The following is a 14,325-nucleotide window of genomic DNA, read 5'->3' as shown; positions in this document are numbered from 1 at the left end:
ATAGGTTTGTTCACCATTCCAATTGGTATCAACTAACAATGTCCCACTCTACCTCTGATAATAGTTTTGTAAGGTTTTACAGTGGAAATGTGGAGTAATATAGCTCCAAAGTTGCCTACAACGCACATATTTTAGACACTTTCTCTGGACTTTGTGCATTAACCAAAAAACTTCCTTCATAGGTTTGTTCACCATTCCAATTGGTATCAACTAACAATGTCCCACTGTACCTCTGATAATATTTTTGTAAGGTTTTACAGTGGAAATGTGGAGTAATATAGCTCCAAAGTGGCCTACAACTACTATAGTAATAATACAGTAATATAGACTTTCTATGGACTTTGAGCTTTAACTGAAAAAAACACCACAATAGTTCTGTTCAATATTACAATGGGAATCCCTTAAGAATATCTTACTGTAACCCTGATAACATTTTGGTAAGATTTTACTGTAGAAATGTGGAGTAATATAGCTTTAAAGTCACTACAAAAACATTACTTTTTGAGAAAATCTCTGGACTGAGCTTTAACTGAAAAAACACCACAATAGTTCTGTTCAATATTACAATGGGAATCACTTAACAACATTATATTGTATCTCTGATAACATTTTGGCAAGATTTTACTGTAGAAATGTGGAGTAATATAGCTTTAAAGTCACTCCACTTGTGTACAGTAAAATCTTACCAAAATGTTATCAGGGTTACAGTAAGATATTCTTAAGGGATTCCCATTGTAATATTTAACAGAACTATTATGGTGTTTTTTCAGTTAAAGCTCAAAGTCCAGAGATTTTCTCAAAAAATAATGTTTTTGTAGTGACTTTAAAGCTATATTACTCCACATTTCTACAGTAAAATCTTACCAAAATGTTATCAGGGTTACAGTAAGATATTCTTAAGGGATTCCCATTGTAATATTGAACAGAACTATTGTGGTGTTTTTTCAGTTAAAGCTCAAAGTCCAGAGATTTCCTCAAAAAGTCATGTTTTTGTAGTGACTTTAAAGCTATATTACTCCACATTTCTACAGTAAAATCTTACCAAAATGTTATCAGGGTTACAGTAAGATATTCTTAAGGGATTCCCATTGTAATATTGAACAGAACTATTGTGGTGTTTTTTCAGTTAAAGCTCAAAGTCCAGAGATTTTCTCAAAAATTAATGTTTTTGTAGTGACTTTAAAGCTATATTACTCCACATTTCTACAGTAAAATCTTACCAAAATGTTATCAGGGTTACAGTAAGATATTCTTAAGGGATTCCCATTGTAATATTGAACAGAACTATTGTGGTGTTTTTTCAGTTAAAGCTCAAAGTCCAGAGATTTTCTCAAAAAATAATGTTTTTGTAGTGACTTTAAAGCTATATTACTCCACATTTCTAGAGTAAAATCTTACCAAAATGTTATCAGAGATACAATATAATGTTGTTAATTGATTCCCATTGTAATATTGAACAGAACTATTATTGTGTTTTTTCAGTTAAAGCTCAAAGTCCAGAGATTTTCTCAAAAAGTCATGTTTTTGTAGTGACTTTAAAGCTATATTACTCCACATTTCTACGGTAAAATCTTACCAAAATGTTATCAGAGGTACAGTAAGATATTCTTAAGGGATTCCTATTGTAATATTGAACAGAACTATTGTGGTGTTTTTTCAGTTAAAGCTCAAAGTCCAGAGATTTTCTCAAAAAGTCATGTTTTTGTAGTGACTTTAAAGCTATATTACTCCACATTTCTAGAGTAAAACCTTACAAAACTATTATCAGAGGTAGAGTGGGACATTGTTAGTTGATACCAATTGGAATGGTGAACAAACCTATGAAGGAGGTTTTTTGGTTAATGCACAAAGTCCAGAGAAAGTGTCTAAAATATGTGCGTTGTAGGCAACTTTGGAGCTATATTACTCCACATTTCCACTGTAAAACCTTACAAAACTATTATCAGAGGTACAGTGGGACATTGTTAGTTGATTCCAATTGGAATGGTGAACAAACCTATGAAGGAAGTTTTTTGGTTATTGCTCAAAGTCTAGAGAAAGTGTCTAAAATATGTGCGTTGTAGGCAACTTTGGAGCTATATTACTCCACATTTCCACTGTAAAACCATTCAAAACTATTATCAGAGGTACAGTGGGACCTTGTTAGTTGATACCAATTGGAATGGTGAACAAACCTATGAAGGAAGTGTTTTGGTTAATGCACAAAGTCCAGAGAAAGTGTCTAAAATATGTGCGTTGTAGGCCACTTTGAAGCTATATTTCTCCACTTTTCTACTGTAAAACCTTACAAAACTATTATCAGAGGTAGAGTGGGACGTTGTTAGTTGATTCCAATTGGAATGGTGAACAAACCTATGAAGAAAGTGTTTTGGTTAAAGCTCAAAGTCCATAGAAAGTCTATATTACTGTATTATTACTATAGTAGTTGTAGGCCACTTTGGAGCTATATTACTCCACATTTCCACTGTAAAACCTTACAAAACTATTATCAGAGGTACAGTGGGACATTGTTAGTTGATTCCAATTGGAATGGTGAACAAACCTATGAAGGAAGTCTTTTGGTTATTGCTCAAAGTCTAGAGAAATCGTCTAAAATATGTACTTGTAGGCCACTTTGGAGCTATATTACTCCACATTTCTACTGTAAAACCTTACAAAACTATTATCAGAGGTAGAGTGGGACATTGTTAGTTGATACCAATTGGAATGGTGAACAAACCTATGAAGGAGGTTTTTTGGTTAATGCACAAAGTCCAGAGAAAGTCTCTAAAATATGTGCGTTGTAGGCAACTTTGAAGCTATATTTCTCCACTTTTCTACTGTGAAACCTTACAAAACTATTATCAGAGGTACGGTGGGACATTGTTAGTTGATTCCAATTGGAATGGTGAACAAACCTATGAAGGAGGTTTTTTGGTTAATGCACAAAGTCCAGAGAAAGTGTCTAAAATATGTGCGTTGTAGGCAACTTTGGAGCTATATTACTCCACATTTCCACTGTAAAACCTTACAAAACTATTATCAGAGGTACAGTGGGACATTGTTAGTTGATTCCAATTGGAATGGTGAACAAACCTATGAAGGAAGTTTTTTGGTTATTGCTCAAAGTCTAGAGAAAGTGTCTAAAATATGTGCGTTGTAGGCAACTTTGGAGCTATATTACTCCACATTTCCACTGTAAAACCATTCAAAACTATTATCAGAGGTACATTGGGACATTGTTAGTTGAGTCCCATTGGAAGGTGAACAAACCTATGAAGGAGGTTTTTTGGTTAATGCACAAAGTCCAGAGAAAGTGTCTAAAATATGTGCGTTGTAGGCAACTTTGAAGCTATATTTCTCCACTTTTCTACTGTAAAACCTTACAAAACTATTATCAGAGGTAGAGTGGGACATTGTTAGTTGATACCAATTGGAATGGTGAACAAACCTATGAAGGACGTTTTTTGGTTAATGCACAAAGTCCAGAGAAAGTGTCTAAAATATGTGCGTTGTAGGCCACTTTGAAGCTATATTTCTCCACTTTTCTACTGTAAAACCTTACAAAACTATTATCAGAGGTAGAGTGGGACGTTGTTAGTTGATTCCAATTGGAATGGTGAACAAACCTATGAAGGAAGTTTTTAGGTTAATGCACAAAGTCCAGAGAGAGTGTCCAAAATATGTGCGTTGTAGGCCACTTTGAAGCTATATTTCTCCACTTTTCAACTGTAAAACCTTACAAAACTATTATCAGAGGTAGAGTGGGACATTTTTAGTTGATACCAATTGGGATGGTGAACAAACCTATGAAGGACGTTTTTTGGTTAATGCACAAAGTCCAGAGAAAGTGTCTAAAATATGTGCGTTGTAGGCAACTTTGAAGCTATATTTCTCCACTTTTCTACTGTAAAACCTTACAAAACTATTATCAGAGGTACGGTGGGACATTGTTAGTTGATTCCAATTGGAATGGTGAACAAACCTATGAAGGAGGTTTTTTGGTTAATGCACAAAGTCCAGAGAAAGTGTCTAAAATATGTGCGTTGTAGGCAACTTTGGAGCTATATTACTCCACATTTCCACTGTAAAACCTTACAAAACTATTATCAGAGGTACAGTGGGACATTGTTAGTTGATTCCAATTGGAATGGTGAACAAACCTATGAAGGACGTTTTTTGGTTATTGCTCAAAGTCCATAGAAAGTCTATATTACTGTATTATTACTATAGTAGTTGTAGGCCACTTTGGAGCTATATTACTCCACATTTCCACTGTAAAACCTTACAAAACTATTATCAGAGGTACAGTGGGACATTGTTAGTTGATTCCAATTGGAATGGTGAACAAACCTATGAAGGAAGTCTTTTGGTTATTGCTCAAAGTCTAGAGAAATCGTCTAAAATATGTACTTGTAGGCCACTTTGGAGCTATATTACTCCACATTTCTACTGTAAAACCTTACAAAACTATTATCAGAGGTAGAGTGGGACATTGTTAGTTGATACCAATTGGAATGGTGAACAAACCTATGAAGGAGGTTTTTTGGTTAATGCACAAAGTCCAGAGAAAGTCTCTAAAATATGTGCGTTGTAGGCAACTTTGAAGCTATATTTCTCCACTTTTCTACTGTGAAACCTTACAAAACTATTATCAGAGGTACGGTGGGACATTGTTAGTTGATTCCAATTGGAATGGTGAACAAACCTATGAAGGAGGTTTTTTGGTTAATGCACAAAGTCCAGAGAAAGTGTCTAAAATATGTGCGTTGTAGGCAACTTTGGAGCTATATTACTCCACATTTCCACTGTAAAACCTTACAAAACTATTATCAGAGGTACAGTGGGACATTGTTAGTTGATTCCAATTGGAATGGTGAACAAACCTATGAAGGAAGTTTTTTGGTTATTGCTCAAAGTCTAGAGAAAGTGTCTAAAATATGTGCGTTGTAGGCAACTTTGGAGCTATATTACTCCACATTTCCACTGTAAAACCATTCAAAACTATTATCAGAGGTACATTGGGACATTGTTAGTTGAGTCCCATTGGAAGGTGAACAAACCTATGAAGGAGGTTTTTTGGTTAATGCACAAAGTCCAGAGAAAGTGTCTAAAATATGTGCGTTGTAGGCAACTTTGAAGCTATATTTCTCCACTTTTCTACTGTAAAACCTTACAAAACTATTATCAGAGGTAGAGTGGGACATTGTTAGTTGATACCAATTGGAATGGTGAACAAACCTATGAAGGACGTTTTTTGGTTAATGCACAAAGTCCAGAGAAAGTGTCTAAAATATGTGCGTTGTAGGCCACTTTGAAGCTATATTTCTCCACTTTTCTACTGTAAAACCTTACAAAACTATTATCAGAGGTAGAGTGGGACGTTGTTAGTTGATTCCAATTGGAATGGTGAACAAACCTATGAAGGAAGTTTTTAGGTTAATGCACAAAGTCCAGAGAGAGTGTCCAAAATATGTGCGTTGTAGGCCACTTTGAAGCTATATTTCTCCACTTTTCAACTGTAAAACCTTACAAAACTATTATCAGAGGTAGAGTGGGACATTTTTAGTTGATACCAATTGGGATGGTGAACAAACCTATGAAGGACGTTTTTTGGTTAATGCACAAAGTCCAGAGAAAGTGTCTAAAATATGTGCGTTGTAGGCAACTTTGAAGCTATATTTCTCCACTTTTCTACTGTAAAACCTTACAAAACTATTATCAGAGGTACGGTGGGACATTGTTAGTTGATTCCAATTGGAATGGTGAACAAACCTATGAAGGAGGTTTTTTGGTTAATGCACAAAGTCCAGAGAAAGTGTCTAAAATATGTGCGTTGTAGGCAACTTTGGAGCTATATTACTCCACATTTCCACTGTAAAACCTTACAAAACTATTATCAGAGGTACAGTGGGACATTGTTAGTTGATTCCAATTGGAATGGTGAACAAACCTATGAAGGACGTTTTTTGGTTATTGCTCAAAGTCTAGAGAAAGTGTCTAAAATATGTGCGTTGTAGGCAACTTTGGAGCTATATTACTCCACATTTCCACTGTAAAACCATTCAAAACTATTATCAGAGGTACATTGGGACATTGTTAGTTGAGTCCCATTGGAAGGTGAACAAACCTATGAAGGAGGTTTTTTGGTTAATGCACAAAGTCCAGAGAAAGTGTCTAAAATATGTGCGTTGTAGGCAACTTTGAAGCTATATTTCTCCACTTTTCTACTGTAAAACCTTACAAAACTATTATCAGAGGTAGAGTGGGACATTGTTAGTTGATACCAATTGGAATGGTGAACAAACCTATGAAGGAAGTTTTTTGGTTAATGCACAAAGTCCAGAGAAAGTGTCTAAAATATGTGCGTTGTAGGCCACTTTGAAGCTATATTTCTCCACTTTTCTACTGTAAAACCTTACAAAACTATTATCAGAGGTAGAGTGGGACGTTGTTAGTTGATTCCAATTGGAATGGTGAACAAACCTATGAAGGAAGTCTTTAGGTTAATGCACAAAGTCCAGAGAAAGTGTCCAAAATATGTGCGTTGTAGGCCACTTTGAAGCTATATTTCTCCACTTTTCAACTGTAAAACCTTACAAAACTATTATCAGAGGTAGAGTGGGACATTGTTAGTTGATACCAATTGGGATGGTGAACAAACCTATGAAGGACGTTTTTTGGTTAATGCACAAAGTCCAGAGAAAGTGTCTAAAATATGTGCGTTGTAGGCAACTTTGGAGCTATATTACTCCACATTTCCACTGTAAAACCTTACAAAACTATTATCAGAGGTACAGTGGGACATTGTTAGTTGATTCCAATTGGAATGGTGAACAAACCTATGAAGGAAGTCTTTTGGTTATTGCTCAAAGTCTAGAGAAAGTGTCTAAAATATGTGCGTTGTAGGCAACTTTGGAGCTATATTACTCCACATTTCCACTGTAAAACCATTCAAAACTATTATCAGAGGTACATTGGGACATTGTTAGTTGAGTCCCATTGGAAGGTGAACAAACCTATGAAGGAGGTTTTTTGGTTAATGCACAAAGTCCATTACCTGACTTTCGCCAGATGGTGGCAGCATTGCGTTGCATTGCTTTACCATCTGGGCTCGGTCCGCCAGCGTTGATAACACTCGTAAAGTCCCGGGCCGGACCAATCAGCGGCAGCTATGGGCGGGCTCTGAGCGGCTCTGAGCCAATAGAGTGACGTTGCCTGAGTGCATGACGTTGCCTGTCTGCAACGTCATGCAGACAGGCCAATATGAGTGGTTGGAGTTGGCACTCCCAGACTGTGATAGAAACGGCCACATCCAATCACCTGCTACAGAAATTCAAAAAATGGCCCGCCCCTTACATAGAGTCTGGCCGAGAGATCCCAGATGTAAGGCAGAGCGTTACGCACTGCTGCAACTATCTGGCGAAAGTCAGGTTACAAAGTCCAGAGAAAGTGTCTAAAATATGTGCGTTGTAGGCAACTTTGAAGCTATATTTCTCCACTTTTCTACTGTAAAACCTTACAAAACTATTATCAGAGGTAGAGTGGGACATTGTTAGTTGATACCAATTGGAATGGTGAACAAACCTATGAAGGAAGTTTTTTGGTTAATGCACAAAGTCCAGAGAAAGTGTCTAAAATATGTGCGTTGTAGGCAACTTTGGAGCTATATTACTCCACATTTCCACTGTAAAACCTTACAAAACTATTATCAGAGGTACAGTGGGACATTGTTAGTTGATTCCAATTGGAATGGTGAACAAACCTATGAAGGAAGTCTTTTGGTTATTGCTCAAAGTCTAGAGAAAGTGTCTAAAATATGTGCGTTGTAGGCAACTTTGGAGCTATATTACTCCACATTTCCACTGTAAAACCATTCAAAACTATTATCAGAGGTACATTGGGACATTGTTAGTTGAGTCCCATTGGAAGGTGAACAAACCTATGAAGGAGGTTTTTTGGTTAATGCACAAAGTCCATTACCTGACTTTCGCCAGATGGTGGCAGCATTGCGTTGCATTGCTTTACCATCTGGGCTCGGTCCGCCAGCGTTGATAACACTCGTAAAGTCCCGGGCCGGACCAATCAGCGGCAGCTATGGGCGGGCTCTGAGCGGCTCTGAGCCAATAGAGTGACGTTGCCTGAGTGCATGACGTTGCCTGTCTGCAACGTCATGCAGACAGGCCAATATGAGTGGTTGGAGTTGGCACTCCCAGACTGTGATAGAAACGGCCACATCCAATCACCTGCTACAGAAATTCAAAAAATGGCCCGCCCCTTACATAGAGTCTGGCCGAGAGATCCCAGATGTAAGGCAGAGCGTTACGCACTGCTGCAACTATCTGGCGAAAGTCAGGTTACAAAGTCCAGAGAAAGTGTCTAAAATATGTGCGTTGTAGGCAACTTTGAAGCTATATTTCTCCACTTTTCTACTGTAAAACCTTACAAAACTATTATCAGAGGTAGAGTGGGACATTGTTAGTTGATACCAATTGGAATGGTGAACAAACCTATGAAGGAAGTTTTTTGGTTAATGCACAAAGTCCAGAGAAAGTGTCTAAAATATGTGCGTTGTAGGCCACTTTGAAGCTATATTTCTCCACTTTTCTACTGTAAAACCTTACAAAACTATTATCAGAGGTAGAGTGGGACGTTGTTAGTTGATTCCAATTGGAATGGTGAACAAACCTATGAAGGAAGTTTTTAGGTTAATGCACAAAGTCCAGAGAAAGTGTCCAAAATATGTGCGTTGTAGGCCACTTTGAAGCTATATTTCTCCACTTTTCAACTGTAAAACCTTACAAAACTATTATCAGAGGTAGAGTGGGACATTGTTAGTTGATACCAATTGGGATGGTGAACAAACCTATGAAGGACGTTTTTTGGTTAATGCACAAAGTCCAGAGAAAGTGTCTAAAATATGTGCGTTGTAGGCAACTTTGAAGCTATATTTCTCCACTTTTCTACTGTAAAACCTTACAAAACTATTATCAGAGGTAGAGTGGGACATTGTTAGTTGATACCAATTGGAATGGTGAACAAACCTATGAAGGAAGTTTTTTGGTTAATGCACAAAGTCCAGAGAAAGTGTCTAAAATATGTGCGTTGTAGGCCACTTTGAAGCTATATTTCTCCACTTTTCTACTGTAAAACCTTACAAAACTATTATCAGAGGTAGAGTGGGACGTTGTTAGTTGATTCCAATTGGAATGGTGAACAAACCTATGAAGGAAGTTTTTAGGTTAATGCACAAAGTCCAGAGAAAGTGTCCAAAATATGTGCGTTGTAGGCCACTTTGAAGCTATATTTCTCCACTTTTCAACTGTAAAACCTTACAAAACTATTATCAGAGGTAGAGTGGGACATTGTTAGTTGATACCAATTGGGATGGTGAACAAACCTATGAAGGACGTTTTTTGGTTAATGCACAAAGTCCAGAGAAAGTGTCTAAAATATGTGCGTTGTAGGCAACTTTGGAGCTATATTACTCCACATTTCCACTGTAAAACCTTACAAAACTATTATCAGAGGTAGAGTGGGACATTGTTAGTTGATACCAATTGGAATGGTGAACAAACCTATGAAGGAAGTTTTTTGTTTATTGCTCAAAGTCTAGAGAAATCGTCTAAAATGTGTACTTGTAGGCCACTTTGGAGCTATATTATATTACTCCACATTTCCACTGTAAAACCTTACAAAACTATTATCAGAGGTAGAGTGGGACATTGTTAGTTGATACCAATTGGAATGGTGAACAAACCTATGAAGGAAGTTTTTTGGTTATTGCTCAAAGTCTAGAGAAAGTGTCTAAAATATGTGCGTTGTAGGCAACTTTGGAGCTATATTACTCCACATTTCCACTGTAAAACCATTCAAAACTATTATCAGAGGTACATTGGGACATTGTTAGTTGAGTCCCATTGGAAGGTGAACAAACCTATGAAGGAGGTTTTTTGGTTAATGCACAAAGTCCAGAGAAAGTGTCTAAAATATGTGCGTTATAGGCAACTTTGAAGCTATATTTCTCCACTTTTCTACTGTAAAACCTTACAAAACTATTATCAGAGGTAGAGTGGGACATTGTTAGTTGATACCAATTGGAATGGTGAACAAACCTATGAAGGAAGTTTTTTGGTTAATGCACAAAGTCCAGAGAAAGTGTCTAAAATATGTGCGTTGTAGGCCACTTTGAAGCTATATTTCTCCACTTTTCTACTGTAAATGTACAGTTGGATAATGTGAATTGATTCCAATTGGAATTGTGAACCAACCTATTGTGGAGTCTTTTTTTATTTTATTTTCAGAGAAATTGTCTAAGTAATATATGACAGACAGACAGACAGACAGACAGACAGACAGACAGACAGACAGACAGACAGACAGACAGACAGACAGACAGACAATGCCTGGTTGGTTGTTTAAGTTGGCCAAAATCTGGCCATATTTTCCTAAATATGGAGATGACTGATGTCTCACATCATAGATGTCTGATGTCATAGACCACATGAGATTGACACAATAAGTCCATATATGGGCATTCCCAGATTTGGGCTTAATATTTATGACACCAGGGTACTTCATATATGTGCATAAAAGGGACAAGGACGGAATTCCCTTGCAAGTGTGAATCACGCTGCGGCAAAGGACAGCATTCATTTTCAAGGGTCTTGGCCGTAATGGTTAGATAGATAGATAGATAGATAGATAGATAGATAGATAGATAGATGTCAAATATCATGAATATTCAAATATCATGACTATTCAATCAAAATGAGGTCACTGATTTTCTTTTTTTCTTTTTTTTTTTTAAGTTGCTGTCAATGATTAGCCAATTAATTATTATTATTATTATTATTAGGCCTACTATTATTGTTGGATTATAGTATGAGGCAAAACCAGTGGTACTCACATTCATTACTTGAGTAAAAGTATAAATACTGCAATATAGAAATACTCTGTTACAAGTAAAAAATCAAAATGTACTTGAGTAAAAGTACAAAAGTATTGGAATAAAAGTAAAAGTAGAAAAAGTAAAAATAGGCCTACTAATGTTTGAAAATAGCAGATCTACAAGCTGAGAAAAAAAATTACTCTGGTAAATTAAAAGTACTTGAGTAAATAATTAGTTACTTTCCTCTGGGTAAACCCATAGAGTTATAGGGTAAACCGTAGAGCTGCTTTGTGTTGATAAAACACTCAAAAGATACGTTATGTATCTTTCAGGACCATTGCCTGCTTTCGTCACAGCCCCAGCGAGCTCCTACGGTAATTACACTACATGATGCGCAGCGAACTTTGATCGTCGGCTCACTTCACCTCCCGTTTTGCAAAGTCGGATGGCTTCACTCCAGTCTATAGCCTACTGTTCAGTGAGTGTTCTTGAAGTGTCCCTGTGACCCTCAAGCCAAGGGTTGAAACTTGAAGGTAGTCTTTATTGCTACATATCCCAAAACATAAAGAGTAAAACAAGGGGTGTGGTAGAGACAAAGTAATGCAACTCACAAGAATCTGCAACACTTCATATTTGACACAGGAGGGCACTGTCGAGCTAATTTGTTAGTAGGCTAAGGCCTACAAGCCTACAAGTAAGATTAGTCCAGTCATTTTAGGCCAAAATTAGGCTAAACCTCAAACAAATTGCAATAGTAGCAAACTCAACTGATTTTGTATCCTCAATATGTCCTTAGTGAGGGAAAAAAAGTCCCAAGGAATCCCACCAGGGCAAAGTTTTGAAAACGACCTACCTACCTTCACTTACTATACACGACTACAATATAAAGGAAAAAATGACTGAAAAAAATCTGCTTTAAGTGGGATGTGAGGGGTCAAACTAGGGGTTTTTAATTATTCTGAATCCATTGCAATCATTTGTTTTGCACGAAAAACATTCCTTGGGCAAGAAATGGCCACTCAAAACGATGGTTTAGTGATGAGTCATCAATTTTCACAGTCTTTTGGGGTCCGTTTTTAGCCCAAGGAATGTTTTTCATGCAAAACAAATGCTTGCAATGGATTCAGAATAATTAAAAACCCCTAGTTTGACCCCTCACATCCCACTTAAAGCAGATTTTTTTCCAGTCATTTTTTCCTTTATATTGTAGTGTATAGTAAGTGAAGGTAGGTAGGTCGTTTTCAAAACTTTGCCCTGGTGGGATTCCTTGGGACTTTTTTTCCCTCACTAAGGACATAATGAGGATACAAAATCAGTTGAGTTTGCTACTATTGCAATTTGTTTGAGGTTTTTTCATATAATGACTGGACTAGATCTGCACATGGCTTAACGACAACAAATTATCAATTCACCTAGGAAAAACTGAGTCCATCCTCTTTGGATCAAATCATAACCTCAAAAAAGTCGATAAACTTCACAATCAAAGTGGGTGACAAGGTCATAACACGAAAAAACGAAATCTCTTACTTAGGATGTATCCTTGAAGCTAATATTTCCAGCGAAAAGATTACTTGAACCAGCAATGGATCCCCTGGAAACCCCTCAAGGATCCTCAGGGGTCCCTGAACCACACTTTGCAAACCAGCAAACCACATCAAAGTAATAGTACGCAGATGGTCCTAATATTGACAAGTTTTTTAAAAACAGCAGATCTACAAGATCACAACATGTCGCAATGTCACACTGTAGATCAGCTTCTTACAATTAGACAAAGTATTAAGTGATTCATCTACTGTATGTTTTGTATTAATAATAACATCTGCAAAGTAACAAGTAACTAAAGCTGCCAAATGCAGTGGAGTGTAACAAAAGTGTAAAGTAAAAGTTGGTATACAGTACGGGACATGCTGATCCAAATGCATATAGGCTAACAATTCCAGAGCAACAATTCCAGAGCACATCTGTCCTCTACTATATATATATATATATATATATATATATATATATATATATATGTTACAGTACGTTTGGGTAACTCAGTACGTTCATTGTAAGAGCGCTTGTTTTGTCGTTCACCACACACCAATCACCACCAGATGGCGACGACAGCCATTCACTAGTGAAGGCGCTGACGTCACTCGTTTGCGACTCTCTTTCTTTATTTACTAGCCTAGCTCGGCAGTGTTTAGCCATTAGCCATTAGCCATTAGCCATTAGCCATTAGCTCCATTGTAGTCACTTGGACAGGGCGTTTATCGTGGGCTTGCCCAGGCCTTACGGCCTGGGCATAAATATAACGATTGCATTCACCACGGCTTCGTAACTCGCGCTCCGCCGGCCGCGCGGCCCTGGCCCGCTCTTCGCGGCCACTCCGCTGGCCTTCGCGCCGCTTGCAATGTCGTGGACAATCGAGCGGCTCCGCCTGGAGGACGTTGTTGTGGCGACCGCTTGTCCCACCCCGTGCCGCACGGCGAGTGCTCCGTTTCTCGACCGTACTGTTTCTCTAACAAACCGTGACATATATATATATATATATATATATATATATATATATTATAGGCGCTATTCTTTGTGTGTGTGTGTGTGTGTGTGTGTGCATGACACCAGTCATGTTGCCATACCTTAGTTTTGCTGAACTGACGCCACTGGCTCTGACAGCAGCCGACTAGGTGGAGGAAACTTTTTGTGAGTGTGTGGTCGTGGACTCTTGACTGGACAAATAATTTACGTCTGACTGCAGTGAAAACAACACAGAAATGTGTTCTGACTGAGCAACTTTCAGTTTCACTGTATAGCCTACACCTACAGCACACATGGGCAACATTTCTAGCTACTTATTCGTGACAGTACAGTAGAATGATGGAGTGGGACATCAATTTACGAAATAAGTTCATGCAGACAACTCTTGGATTAATTTAGAATATATTTTTATTGAGAATTTACTGAGCAATAGGGTGTGCCAATTGTAGTCCTAGAGCGGCCATATTTTGGTTTCAAACACAGCCTTACACAGGTGTTCTGATTGGAGTAGTAGTATTAGTTCTATGCCAATCAAACAATTGAAACACCTGTGTTTGACCCAAAATATGGCCGCTCTACAATTGTGTCAGCAGCAGATAACAGCAGACAGCGAGCAGAACAGAGCAGCCGCACAGTAGGGCATTAACGGAAAAAGTCGACAAGTCGACTTGATTACACAAGTCGACTCCCACCAGAGAAAGTCGAAAGTTGAAAAAAAAATCTATTGTGAAAATAGCAGATCTACATGCTCACAACACCTCGTGTTGCGAGGCGTTGTGAGCATGTAGATCGGCTATTTTCACAATTTCTGCCTCTATATATTTGACAATTTGGCCAATGTTTAATTTGTAATTTTAGGGGTATTAAAAAGTCCTTAAATTGGCAAGATACCCTCTATGAGTCTATACACTTAGACTTTATGTTGGTTTGTTTAC

This window comes from Nannobrachium achirus (genome assembly GCF_963921795.1).
Source record: "Nannobrachium achirus genome assembly, chromosome: 12".
Taxonomy (NCBI): domain Eukaryota; kingdom Metazoa; phylum Chordata; class Actinopteri; order Myctophiformes; family Myctophidae; genus Nannobrachium; species Nannobrachium achirus.
Note: the sequence above shows the minus strand (reverse complement) of the source record.